We start from the raw sequence: 14,962 nt of genomic DNA on the forward strand, positions 1-14,962 counted from the left end.
ATTACCCAATAACTTCTGCATGGGGACTGTCACACTTCTATTAAGAGGTTAGTGTGACACAGAGCAGGAGAAATTATTATATTTTAACGGAGTCTTTTAGAATAACACGCCGGATCATGACAGTTTTGCTATCCAAAAATAAAACAGGCGCACCCTGTCTCGACGTCTCAACTGGGTATCACACAAACTTTCACTGCTGCATGTCTTCAAAAGTTTTGTGCTTTTCTGGGTATCAGAATTGTTCCTATGGACTCTCAGATCTTTGACACACACTCCTGATTCCAAATTAACGCTTAAAATTTCATGTAGACATTTAACTAAACCACTCAAACCGAAGCTGAGATCAGAGCTGATTGTTTTCCTTAGTCACAATAGAATATCGTTGAGCATGCAGCATTCTCTGCCTCAGAAATTTTATTACCCAGCCCAAGCATTCACAGTGATTCAGACCTCCATAGGGACAATTAACATGACAAATTCTGTCCGAGCATTTAGCAAATCTAGGCAATTCAGGTGTGTGTTCTTGTTGCATGTGGCATCTGTTAACCTTATTTAATGGTAAGGTGCCTTTCTGTTTTCTTAGTACAACGGTGTAAATGATGTTAACATAAAATAAACAACATTTAAATGACATGTGAAACATAATGAGACTTTACACAAATGACAAAGACAAAATATAAACATGAGTCGATTTCAAAAAATGGTTTGATTATTAGTATACTTCTTGTGAGTGATCTTTTGTCAATCTTAAATTTTAGATGAGAGTGACCTTGTATCCCAGTACACATCTGAAAATGGTGTTGACAAACATAGTAGGAAAGAAATGTGAAAAATTACATTTAACCTAATAAAATAAATACAGCAAGGCACACAAAAATAAAAATTAAAAACACCAATATATTTGAGGTCTCCTACTCCTCCCTTCTCAAAGATCTTTATTGAATCCATAAATTAACTTTACATTAGCCACATGAGGTGTGTAACAGTTTGGACGTGGCAGCTGTAGGGAGTGAGTTGCTGCTAAGAGAAATGTTATCCCTTTACTTAACATCATCAGTGGTGCTAGCAGTGTCTGTGGCAAAACTTGCCTCCTGTCTATGGCAGTAACAGGTAGGCATCTGGAATACTGACAATCCAGAGATGTGGCAGCAATTGACTAATTGTTGCTCTAGTTGAAGACAGTCCTCCTGCAGTAACTGTCAATGTTGAGGTGAGCGTCCAGGGACATTAGCTCCACGGTCTGCCCCTCTCTAGTCCCTTCATTCTCGTCGTCAGCGGTGTTTCATTCAGGTCTGGTCACTTGAGACTCTTGTATCAAACAGCGGTGGCCCCAGGTGGTTGCGTGACATCAGGGGTGAGCCTCCATTACCTGTTGGCTGCAGGCGAGGCAACCCCGCTGGTGCTTTCAATCGCAGCAGTTGGAATTCCTTTCACTCCCTATTGTCACAAGCAGTACTCTGTTAGTGCCTCCATCACTTATGAGCCTCCCCAGTATCATCACGTGAGCCAGCTACCTCCTGCCCTCTCGCCTCAGGGGGCGATGGGTCACCTGTAGCTGAAAGCTGCGTGTGTGGCCATGCAGTGATGTCATGTCAGCTAATCGGTCATCCGGCCTGGCCGCCATGACGTGTCGTCAATCCGGCAGCAGTGCGCAAAGTCGCGCTACGTCGCACCAGCCCACCAGACACATTGTGATATGTGCAGCTTGTCCAGCGCCTGGCCATGTTGCATCCCTCCTTTGCGGCTGGACACAGATCTAATTCTTGTTTGCCGTTTGGAAGGCCATAGTCCTCTGCACAATCCTTAATGCATATTTTAGTGCCATGTTTTACAATGAACGATTCTAAAAACAGATACACCGAAAATCATAACTGACTAATCCTTGAATGCTGTTGTTCTCTCATCTCATGTAGTAATATGTCCAATGTTTCCGTACGTCAGAGTCACGTTCAATTGTGTTCTACCTCGGTAATTCGTCCTGAAAAAAGATTTAGACTGGGAAGGCGTTGTTTTCACAAGTAAGCATGTAAGCATATTTTGGCAAAAAACACCTGATGAAATGGACTACACTCCCTCATCTATAGCCGGCCGGTATGGCCTAGCGGTTCTAGGCACTTCAGTCTGGAACCGCGTAACCGCTACACTCGCAGGTTCGAATCCTGCCTCAGGCATGGATGTGTGTGATATCCTTAGATTAGTTAGGTTTAAGAAGTTTTAAGTTCTAGGGGACTGATGACGTCAGATGCTAAGTCCCATTGTCGTCAGAGCCTTTTGAACCCTCATGTATGGAGTGATCTAGTCTTTCTGGGCAAACCATTTACAAATTCTGAAAGAAGGCTGTTAGGCTTACCAGACAGTCGTGCCTATAAAACATATGGTTTTACTGCTCGCTAAGAGAACCTGGCGTGTTTCTGCCGTCGGGGGGGGGGGGGGGGGGGGGAGCGCCCCTTGCTTGTCCGTATCGTCCCAGCTTCTAACATGAGAAGCACAGAGTTTTAGACCTCCCTAGCATTTGCTCAAAGACTTAGTTTACAGCACACACTTTCCGCCACCTAGCCACCTTCACGATGGACTGCCGCTGGGACAGGTAAAATGTTTTGTGAACCGACGCGTTTCTGTCCGATCCTAAGTGGAAGAAAGAGAGAATTGCAACCAGAACTACCTCGGCAGGTACGATGCACTAAGTGCTACTCCCCTAAACTACTCACACGACCTGGTCGCTGCATTCGGCATTTATGACCCCCAATTCATCACACCTGTTCTCTGTCGCCTCCACTATGGTTCCTTGAGTAAAAGTTCTCTACTGGTTACATACGCAGTTATACGAACATTCTGTCCACAATTTCCCGATGTAAAGAGTCGTTAACGATACTGTCGTGTCTTGAGAGGAGTAAGACCGACACTCGCTGCGCGAGACAAAAGAACTTACCTCAGTCGGTGATTCCGATGAGGCACTACTCGTGGACCGCCAGTTGTACCCCGACCTTGGCAGAAAAGTAGACTATTGACTAGTGTTGAGTGTGGAACTCGGTAGGAATCTTGTCGGTTAGAGGATGCAAGTCACCTACACATGTAGTTACTTTCCCTGGAAGTACCCCCTGGCACATTCCCTAACTATATACACGATACTATGTAAAAGTATCATAAGCATGATACTTTAACATCCCAACTGCTGCGTGGAGGCGAGTTGAGCTTTACTAAGTACTTTCTGTTACGGATTATGACAAGTCCGGCTCCTGATCTCAACCGGCAGAGAAGTATCGTCCTTGATGTCTACCCTTCTGCGCTTCCCCTCCAGTCGGCAGGCCGCCTATTTACAAGGGGTCGTTGCCCTCGACACCATCCTTCTGGAACGTTCCATGAAGGCAGTTTCATTCGTGACCATCGTGAGGCTAACGGGTCACTTCTTCTTAATCTCGCTGACAAGGTTTTTAAAGTGAGAGAGTGGTGTGCCTAGTCTCAAGTTTCCGAATTACTCGTACCCAGCCTCTGGGCCATCACAATCTGCCCTTGATTAAACTCAGACAGATCGCGCACGGGCAGCAGACTCACTGGCACTATATGCACCAAAAATGGTTCAAATGGCTCTAAGCACTATGGGACTTAACTTCTGAGATCATCAGTCCCCTAGAACTTAGAACTACTTAAACCTAACTAACCTAAAGACATCACACACAACCGTGGCCGAGGCAAGATTCGAACCTGCGACCGTAGCAGCAGCGCGGTTCCGTACTGAAGCGCCTAGAACTGCTCGTTCACAGCGGCCGGCTCTATATGCACCGTGCTTGTGTCTGACTAGCAGTCACTCCTAGCCAGATGACGCTGCTATCGCCTGGATGAGTTTATATCGATAGCTGGTAGATAATCATAATGTTCTAGCTGATCAGTGTAGATCCAACTATAGTAGTTTTCTGCACAGTTCATGACCCCAGTAGTACTAAAGAGTTATTCAAGTATCAGATGAAAATATACTTTTGTAAAAGTTGAACATTGTACTTAAAGAGAACAGTTTGTTAATTAGTGCGCCATGTGATGCTACAATAATTACTGACAGTTGAAAATTATGAAGCTCTCCTGTAGCAAAGGTTAGCATCAAGTTAATAAAATCGTTTTATCATTCATGTTATAAAATGACCTATTGTTTTATATTTTGGACTTCGAATGAGTCACTATAGCTTCGTCTGATAATAGGAAACGGTGATGAGGTTTGGGGCTTAGCCTGCTTGTCTATTACGTGATAGACTGCCTGTGAATGAGGTGCGCACTTTTTCTGGCTGTTGCCCTGTTTCTGTTCTGTTGTATTACTGTGTGTCCTACAATATTTCACCATGTCTGATCTGCCACAGGAAATGTCTCTAACTGGGGTTGCACAGTTTCAGGTGAAAACATAGAACGCCTGCTGCTCATTGTCAGCCAGTTTACATCTTGACTTAATAAGCATGCACCACCGCCATCGATAGCTGTTCCAAAATTTCACCCATGCCATAGCCAAGACGAAGAATGGTCGGACTATAGGGCATAATTGGAGGAATACTTCTCCGGCTGCAGAATTACAGGTATGTAGCCCAATTCTTACCTTTTGTCCACCAGTGGTCCGAATGTGCATCGCTTCTGTGTCAAATTATGTGCCAAAACTGTTCCTGAGAAAGTCACGTATGATAATCAAGCGAAATTGCTGATAGATAATATCGACAATCAAATCCAAGTAGCAGCTGCACAGTTTAAGCTTTTTAGTCTGAAGCAGCAGCCTGCTCAGTCAGTCATACATTGGATAGCAGAAATCTGCACCACCCGGCATTTCAAGTTTAAGTGTTCATGTGGATGTAATTGTAGTGAAGTCATGTTACATGATGCTTTCACACAGGATATATCAGACGCACTCATTAACGCTGCATTTCCAAAACTGCTGGACCCTGTTTTAAAAACGGTTCTGTCTGTAGAGGAATCTTATACAGATATGATCCTTAGGCTGCAAGTGTGATACTCAGTGATTACGTAGAATAGTGTTCAAGTAATTAAGCGCAGACCTCAGATAAACAGTAACAACAGCAAAAATAGAATCTTTCAGTCTCACGGCACATAGCGTGCGTCGCAACACTCATACAAGGGAAACTCCCCATCGCAACCACCGTCAGATTTAGTGATAAGATGGTCCAGTGGATAGCCTGTCGAAAACTGAAAGCAGATCAGGTATGAAATCAGGAAGAAGGTGTACTGTACTAAGCAAAACGATGCAAAACAGAAACGGTGAATGGTTAGACTACGAAGCAGAAGATCCCTATACTTTCTCTATCTTTTTTTTTTTTTCTCACAGAATTATGAACTGTCCGTCCGGTCATTTACGTGTCTGTTCTCTTTCTGCAGTCTTGGAGATTCTCATTCTACACTTTGGTTATACAATATGTGAAATGTGGTAAGAATATTTTACCGTCGCAAGTAAATGTGATGAACAGCGAGCGCAGGATAAATGCAGCAAAGAAAACAACAAATAAACGGATGTGAACTGTATTACACCAAAGGAGTTTAAGAGTCAAAACTTTCAAAACGGAACTCAAGAGATACAGGGATGTCAACCTGAGAGCATTTCGTTGTGTTACATGAAGAAAATGCTCGAATGGAGAATACTGTCCAAACCAATCAAAAGACAGCGAACGTAGATTATGGACTAAAGTTACGAGTAAAGTAAAGACGTTTAAAGGGATGGAGGAAAAAAATACGGTTAGATACGGCAAAGAACTCGTGGAACGGGGTGGAACCTGAAGACAAAAGTTCAGTGAATTAGAAAACCATGTATAGAAGCAATTTATTCAAGCCGGAAAAGAATTAAATGCAGTGCACGATAAAGATTTACAAATTTTGGACGTTAAGGCTTTCCTTTCAAAAGGAAATACAGTATTACGAGCAGAAGGATTAACAAATATGCAAGCACAAACTAAATTGGAAGGACTTGTCAGTTGTTCCCAGTAGTGCGTTAGAGCAATTAACGTCAAATTCCGACAGTATGAAAACGTGTATTACATCAACACAAACCAGAGAGGACACTAAATGTGATGTAGACCAGCTGCATGCCACTTCCCACAGTTACGCCGTACAATATACCCTTAAAAAAGCAGGATTTCTTTTACTTAAATTTTTCTTATGTTTGCAGGGAAAACGGTACCTCAAGTTCAACAATAGATGATCAGGGCACTTGCACAAACCTGAATCTCATGGTGAACTGAAGTGCGTTAGGAAAAATGGAGGAAAGACGAGAGAAAGATTTTAATAAAAGTATGGTTGCTCCTTACGGGAACAAAGATTTTGCTTTCCTCCTTGACAACTGTACAGGACAGAAGAATCTGGCATTGTACAGTTTTAGTGATGGAGTAGATGTGATTACCATTCCTCCGGGTTGTACACCTCTTGTGTAATCGCTAGATGCGTTTGGCCCTAAAGAAGTGAATCATCTGTGAAAAAACTCTACGATTTGGCAAAGCTACACCGACACCCAGAACAGTATTGTTTACGTTACGTTGTCTATAATCAAAGTAGAATCTCTCATACATAATCATCTTCACTCTCCAAAATTCCAGGAGATGTTCATATTTCCTTGCACATCTGCAGGGTTTGATGGTGTACATGTGGAAAACTTCGAAAACGTTACAAACTTATGTTTTGATAGATCACAGGGAAAACTGTATGATAGTGAAGCTGCTGCGTTCATTTTTTACAGTTTATGCGGCAGACTATTATGTTTTCATCATTCCTTTGGGAGTGATCACATTCACAGTCATACGAACACCTAAATCGGGCAACGATGCATGTCTCATTCACTCAGCAGGGGTACAAGTTGGATTAGTATCATATGACACACGTAATGTCACCAATGACGTGTATAATACACCAGATGTTTTTCCAATCGAGGATTCAGTTGACTTGTAGCCTTGTCATCGACTGCTAATAGTTGCATGTAACAAACTTCCATTACAGGTTCCTTCCTTACACCTTGCTGTTGCGAACGGACGTTACACCACGGTACCTACGCAAATCTGAATACAGCGAGCAGATGCGTCTGTGACCGGATGGACAGTTCATAATGTTACGAAAAAAATGTGGCACGAGGAAGATTGGGACATGCATCTCTCGTTTTCCAGTCCAAGACCACGAATAATAAACACGATGGCGTGGCTCTTCGAATTCACTCGATGTTGCATATCTTGAGCTTGCATCGTTCACTAATTTGCTTCTTTTTTTACACAGTTCACTACACCTTCTTCGTGCTTTCACGCCTGATCTGTGTTCAGTTTTTGATGGGCTATACACTGGGCTATCTTACCACTAAATCAGAGGTGAGTTTCCCTTGTGAGAGAAACTCATGCAAACTCTTGCACTTGTCTCGTGATCGAGAGAGTTAACATGATACAATGTACGTAATGAACAATTTTATATGACTGACATAACCCTACCTTTGAAAATGAAGTAAAGCCGAAACGTGTATGATTGTTGGAAAAATAAAAGTATGGGCAAGAGAAAAAAAATTATCAAAAGTGAGAGTGAACTTATTCGTCCTGAGTCGACAGTCTGACGTATGACAATTCCAGCATGCAGTGTCGTGTCTGTGAGTCAGATTGGTTTGGCCAGACGAGTGAACGGATGCACACCAAACTGAAATCAGCCCGGATTTCAGGGCTCTGACAGGGAAGTTTTCCTGCATGATAATAATCAGAACGCCAGACCGCGTAGTTTCCAAATTTTCGTGGACGCCTGTCAGAATATAACAGCTGCCGGAGAGAGCCGCTTCTCGCCCACAGCGCGCTGTTTTCTGCTGCCGCCTGAATCAAGGTGAAAGGGCAAAATACTGCTGCACCGGCGTAGGGCTGTTAACTGATATTCACAGCTCCCTGTTCTCCGGTGAACCATAGTTTGTGGCATACTTGGTCGTAGTTGATTCCATTTGAACAGAGTTGGCCTTCAAGGTAGATTCATGTAAACAAATGGGGTGAATTTGTATAGCTTCCATCCCAATGTATGCTTTGCCAATCAAACACCATCCGTTTTATAATTTGTGTTTATCGTTATTGTTTAAGATTTATCAGCTCTTTGTAGTTATAATAGGATTAATAAATCTTGTCATTATTTTGTAAATTTAAATATGCCACTGTTCACATTCATACTCAATCAACTACTCACTATTTTTTTACTTTATTGTGGTGGTACATGGGTGCACCAACAATTTAAGGTTCAGTCTTATAAAATTAACTAATTTAATTATTAATTTGAACCCTGAAAGTGGGCGCATTTATAGCTCATGATTTGAAGGTTCATGAGAAGATAATACTTTTCTTTATGTAAAGACAATAATGTATAGGTCACTAAGACATATATTAATGATAAAAGCAAGCGACGACTAGCAACGTCCGGCCTCATAACGTAATATGAAGGTCGAAGGCCTGCCAAACATATAAAGAAAGAAAGGTGGCAATATGTGGTAGATATAGCACAGAATGCAATACGGAATGGGGTACATGTATTTCGGAGCACATCGTACAGCACACATTGTTGAATATATGTCCTGCAGACGACGATAACGTTGTACCATGTATGGCACTATGGCCTACGTTTGGACTCTCAGGCTGAGTCAGAGGTTGGCTGTACTTCCTCGTACCTCGTGGCCTGCTCTCTTTGGTTGCGGAGTGTTTCTCTGGCCGCAGTGGGGTTACAGAAGTGGACAGTTAGTCGGTGCACAGAGCCATGAGAAAAGGTGGTCACTCGCTCGCTCTAGAGGAGACCTGTCGCAGGTTATGGTGAGGTTTCTTTACGGGGAAGGTCACACACACGGAACGATTACGAGCCTGCTATACTGTGGATTCTGGAGGTGGTTCAGCCTGAAATTGCGGCAGTGGCTATAGTCTGTCTAACCAAGTGGAACGCACGGAGTGGATTCTAGCCACGATGCGTGTGTGTTTCAGATTCAGACAGTTGTGGCAATAACGTCATTTTATAGTTACCATTCGCAGATTGTGTGCCGATAGCCTATTTAAATTCTGTTCATGCATTTTGCCATAAACTGTGTTCGTGTGATTCTATATAGGGAGCGAATTTGTATCACTGTACTTTGTTAATATGCAGTTGTCTGATTACCTTACGCTGTTTCTATGAATCTGATTGCTCTCTGCATTGTAATCTTGTTCTATAGCATAGGCTTTGAATGAATACATGCTGCTGATGCACAGCCGGCTCTCTATAATTATAGACAGCATTGCTACATTGTCTGACTGTGCTAAGAAGCCATGTTTTCCTGTTTCCAGTATTGAGCTGCGTCACGTTATAACACTTATATCGACTAGGAGTAGGTTTATTTTAAGTAACTGTGTACCTGCAATTTATGAAGTGTGCATTCCATGTTGATTGAACTCCTTGATGTATGGCAAGAAAATTACAGTTTTGTAATGAATATAAGAAAAAAGCAAAAGAATATGCTGAAATTTTAAATTATTATAATATGAATATGTTTATGAAAGAAGTGTGTTTGTTAAAAGCTGGTTCACGCTCGGGAAATGGTATTTGTAACATGTAAACGCTGTAGGGAAGTCCCTCCGTAAGAAAAGTGGCATGGCGAGATGTAAAAGGTTGGTTTGGCGGTCGAACTGAGCAGCTCATTTGTGTAAACGGCACGCAGCGTGTGGCTAGCCTTAGTACGGTACACCTCAACGGTGCTACGAGAGGTAATTGGAAGCTGTATTAGAAGGGATTTGCCTCGGATGTGGATCTGGCTGTTGTTTGGTATTCACGGAATAATGGAATGGCTCTAATATGTTGAAAATCCGACGCCAAGAAGAGATTTTATAGAGCCTTCGCACATCAAGAGCCGTGATTACAGTTAGCCGCCATTTCGCCTGCCACTAATCTTCACCACTGCTTCACAGACTTCATACATTCAGTTACGTAATGTGTATTGGCATGGACCAGTTAATTTGTGTGTTGTTTCAATACTAATCACATAAAACGTCAATTCGTGTTCGAAACCATAACTTCCATCCTGATCACGAACCTAAGCAGGGTCCTCACCTCAGTGCTACTAAAACCGAGTATCCTGATTTAAATGGACAATTCTGGCATTCATGTGCTTAAAAGTGATTTTTTGTCTAAAGTAAAAGGAGTGGCAAAAGTTAAAGTAGGTGTAAAATTTGGATGCTTTCTTTATTGACTGCTCCAAGCGAAATTGTTAAGGTAGGAAGTTTAAGTACAAAAATTTAAAGATCAACCAAAAGGAAAGTGAAAACATTAATTATTTAAAAGCTAAAACCATAAAAGTGAAGTTGGATAGGCTTTTGCTCAAGTATCCTTAGTTTGTTATAAAATATACATTTGTAGGATTACAGTGCAAGATTGTGTAAATATTATCGCCAAGACCGCGTAGTTTCCAAATTGTTGTGGATGCCTGTCAGAATATAACAGCTGCCGGAGTGATTAAAGTATAAGTACATATAAATCTTTAATGAACCGATTTGCGGTACTACTATCAGAAGTGAAGTTATGCACATTTTTAAAGATACTGTAGTTTTTATACCCATCATGAGTGGTTCCTTTTGAAGTTAATTAAGCCCAGTGTTGCATTTTATTACCTTGCAAAGTAATTTAAGTGAATGATTAGCTTTTAGAGGTAGTTCTTACTTTTGCAACTATACCAGTTTATGGGTCCCCATAATATTGTCCTTCTATTAAGAAAAAAATGAATTACTCGTATTACTGTTGCTAAGGAGAACTGCTATATGCAGAGGAGCTTAAACAGTGTATTTAAGATATTCATCGCTATTTGTGTTATTCATCTCGGTCAAGATGGAAGCCCCTCATGTCCCAAATCAGTTCTGCACTTCATGCAGCGATGTTTCAGTATCTTGATTAAGTAATGCTAATGATTGTGGCCGTCATTCGTATGAGCTCGGTGCAATTTTTCTCCCCATAATTTATTGGTACGTGTGTTATTGGTAACTGCTGCTGCACACAGTACAGAGTTCACTGTGTCGGTTTGTATCCTGTTTGATATTCAAATGGGAATCTCAACAAAAGTAACTTCAATAACCAATATCCAATTTTCTCAATTATGTATTTCCAAATTAATGTGCCTAACTAGGCTGGCGATGGTTGATTTTTTTTCATTCATTTATAATTATACCACTTCTGTTAACTCCAAAGGTTAAGGGCCCGTTACGTTTTACTGTCAACTGCACAAAATTCGAAATTATAGTCCGATACCCGTTTTCATTTGACACGCGCACGGTCGAACTTTGAAATCCTCTCAGAGGGTAACACGGCACGTTAGTGTTACACGTGGCTTTTCCCGTAACAGAACTATTGGTTCAGTTATCATGGAATAGTGTTATAAGGTAGTCTGCGAAATTTCCTTGTATTTTTGTGAACAGTAGTGTACTGATGTTCACATACAGAAGCAGAAGAAATGGTTCAAATGGCACTGAGCACAATGGAACTTAACATCTGAGTTCATCAGTCCCCTAGAACTTAGAACTACTTAAACCTAACTAACCTAAAGACATCACACATATCCATGCCCGAGGCAGGATTCGAACCTGCGACAGTAGCGGTCGCACGATTCCAGACTAAAGCACCTATAACCGCTGGCCACACGGGCCGGCAAGACTATAACACCACTATCAAACTCACTTAATCTTGATAACCTGCCATTGTAGCATCAGTAACTGGTCTAACAACTGCGCCAGACACTTGTTGTCTCATATGGGCGTCGCCGAATTCTGCGCCGTATTCAGCCTGTATACATACTTCTGAATTTGAATACGCATGCCTATGCAAGTTTCTTTAGCACTTCAGTGTATGTCGACGGGATCATAGCTGCCGTCCTACGTCACTCGCATCCAGACGAAGGAGTGAGAGAAAGCAATTCGTACAGTAATGACCAGGTAGAGCTCTGCAGCACAAGAGCGGTAAGACTAGGTTTCCCTGTGTGGGGCACCACTTTCACGTTGAAGTTGGCCTGTTCTTTAGACAAAGAAATCATGGGTACTCCTAGTAGTCCGCACTGCAAAATTGATTCCTTCCGGAAAGCTCTTTAAGACGTCCCCCTGAGCTGTGGTTCCCTTAATCGTTCTTAATTTGTGGAGCATATTTATGGTTTCCCGTTCTTCTTTCCATTGAACGTTAGTAACGGGACGGACTGTCAAAACGAGGAGAAAGGTCACCTAGAGTCATGTCGCAGCACACGTTGGTAAACGCCGATAGGCGGGTACAAATACGTCGAAAAGTACATATAACAATGGACCCTATCTGGCAACAGGGCTCCGGCGGATGTGTGATCGAAATATTCTCCTTTGAGGGACGTTTACTAAGATTGAGACGAGGACCATGATACGTCCACCATCATCTCTCACAGGAAGCTACAATTTGCTCCTGTAATTTCATTTGTGCACCTACAATACCCTGCAGGGTCGTGTCATTCACCAAGACATTGCATCAGTCATCGCTCCCAAGTAGTGTCAGAATGACACTTTTGACAGGTGAAAAACAACTCTTTGCTTTTGGTGCACAATACTCTTATCGACTGACATACCCTGGTGTGAATCACGACCAAACCTCACAGCTTTTATTCTGTCATACTCTACAGGAGTTCTCTATCATAGTTTTCTTAAAACAACACGCACCGCTGCCGAGTGTCAGAATGGTATGTTCGAGACTCCAGTGACCTGTGACTCTTGTATAGCTTCCGTTCTGCTGAGCGCATCTCGTATTTCAAAGAATAATAAGTTCACGTGTTGGACCCATATCTGACTTGTCTCCATGAGCTTTGAATGACGGTTGCGAAGTCACTAATCGGCTTGTAGATTCCCCCCTTCCCCCCTCTCTTCCTTTGTCTTGTGAATCGTCAAACGAGTGAAATGGGATGTAGACGCTATTAAGCCAGTGGTCATAAACCAAATGATTTTGGATGTGTTATAATTGTACTGCTAAGATTAGGCGCTAAATCTGTCAACATAGGAGCACATTTTGAACCGTCGTATACTCGTATATTATGCATACTGTTCTGTTTATAATACACAGTATGAAAGTGAGCGAAAAATTTTAATCAACTGAGATTAACGAAGGCGCTGTTGGCCTCATGTACTCGACGATGCCCTTTAGCTACTCTGTCTAGAGGATCGTCCTAAGAAATACCAAATTAAAATCAGCCTCTAGATGCCTAAATAAGGTGAAACGCGTAGTTGATAAATAAAAAAAATTGTAACCAAGATTGTTTTCAACTAATACTGTTAAACACTGGTTTGTTGATTCATCCCACTGATGGATTCGAAGGATTTCTTTAATTTGCATCTTGAGTAATGTTCTATAGAGATCAAAAATTTTATGAAAATATTTTTAAACTAGAAGATCAGCTCCAGGCTTATTAACCCGAACTCATTGCAATCGAGATTCGGTATCTCTCTCTTTAGTGTAAAGTAAAAATTCGTATGAAATTGCAGGCTTGGATAAACCCCTAACTGCAAAGGTTTTCTCCCGCAAAACGTCACCTTCCCTTCTGTAAGTAAGGTCGTTGAACCGTCCGGATAGCAACAAGCAGCCCGCCGAGCATGACGTCCCCTACCCACGGACGCATCATCCTCAACATCGAATCCCCTCACTCCACAAAACAGTGTGGCGGTGTTCGGAGTTTAAGCCAGGACACTGGTGCAAAGTCTGGTGAACACATCCCGTAGGCCACAATCTCTCCTCCCTTTTCCAACCAAGTACTGGAGAAGTTGTTCCACAATCTGAATCTGAACCGGCAACCTTCGTCTCGAGTGCCACTACACCGGCGTGAGTTGGCAGCTGTAGTGTTTAATTCAGCTGTTCTTTCGAACATGTTAAGTAACGAACAATATGACCTCCATTATGGGCATTATCGTTCACAAACGTTGAACTTCCAACTTCTTGCTTGCGCAAAAAATTTTCCTTTAAATTTTTCTTCACATTGTAGGTAATCACTGAAACGAAGTTACAAAAATGTCATACCGCATGGAATCATACACCAGTACATCATGCACATGTTGCATGAAGATATCAGGTGACCTCGATGTCAGTGGGTTTTAATATTCATTCTTTGCCTCTTTATGACACTTTACTGTCTCGTTGCCGTAGGGGAGCTTATCGTTCTCCAATCTTTCACGAACATGAAGTGTAGTTGATTCCCTTTATTGCTCGAACCGTGTCTTGTGTTCTATCGTTCAAAGTCTAATTTTTCATGGTTTTCGTTTTAATGTAGAAGAATTTTAAAAGGACATAGAAAAGATCCAACGCTTTTAAATGAGTCAGCTTTATCTACATCTACATCTACATGGATACCCTGCAAATCATACTGGATGACTCTCGAACAGCGCGCAGGAAAAACGAACACCTACATCTTTCCGTGCGAGCTCTTATCTCCCTTATTTTATTATGATGATCGTTCCTCCCTATGTAGGTCGGCGTCAACAAAATATTTTCGCATTCGGGGGAGAAAGTTGGTGACTGAAATGTCATGAGAAGAGTCCGCCGCAGCGAAAAAGTCTTTGTTTTAATGGTGTCTATCACTAATCGTGTGTCATGTCCGTGACACTCTCTCTCCTATTTGCCGACAATACAAAACGTGCTGCTCTTCTCTGAACTTTCTCGATGTACCCCGTTAATCCTATCTGGTAAGGAACCCAGACCGCACAGCAGTACTCCAAAAGAGGACGGACAAGCGTAGTGTAGCCAGTTTCTTTAGAAAATCTATTACACTTTCTGAGTGTTCTGCCAATAAAACGTAGTCTCTGGTTCACATTCCCACTCAACATTTTCTATGTCTTCTTTCCCATTTAAATTGTTCGTAGTTGTAATTCCTAGGTATTTAGTTGAATTTACGACTTCTAGATTAAACTGATTTAACGTGTAACCGAGGTTTAACGGATTCCTTTTAGCAATCATGTGCATGACCTCACACTTTTCATTGTTTATG

The sequence above is a fragment of the Schistocerca nitens genome, chromosome 5, assembly GCF_023898315.1.
Source record: "Schistocerca nitens isolate TAMUIC-IGC-003100 chromosome 5, iqSchNite1.1, whole genome shotgun sequence".
Lineage (NCBI taxonomy): Eukaryota > Metazoa > Arthropoda > Insecta > Orthoptera > Acrididae > Schistocerca > Schistocerca nitens.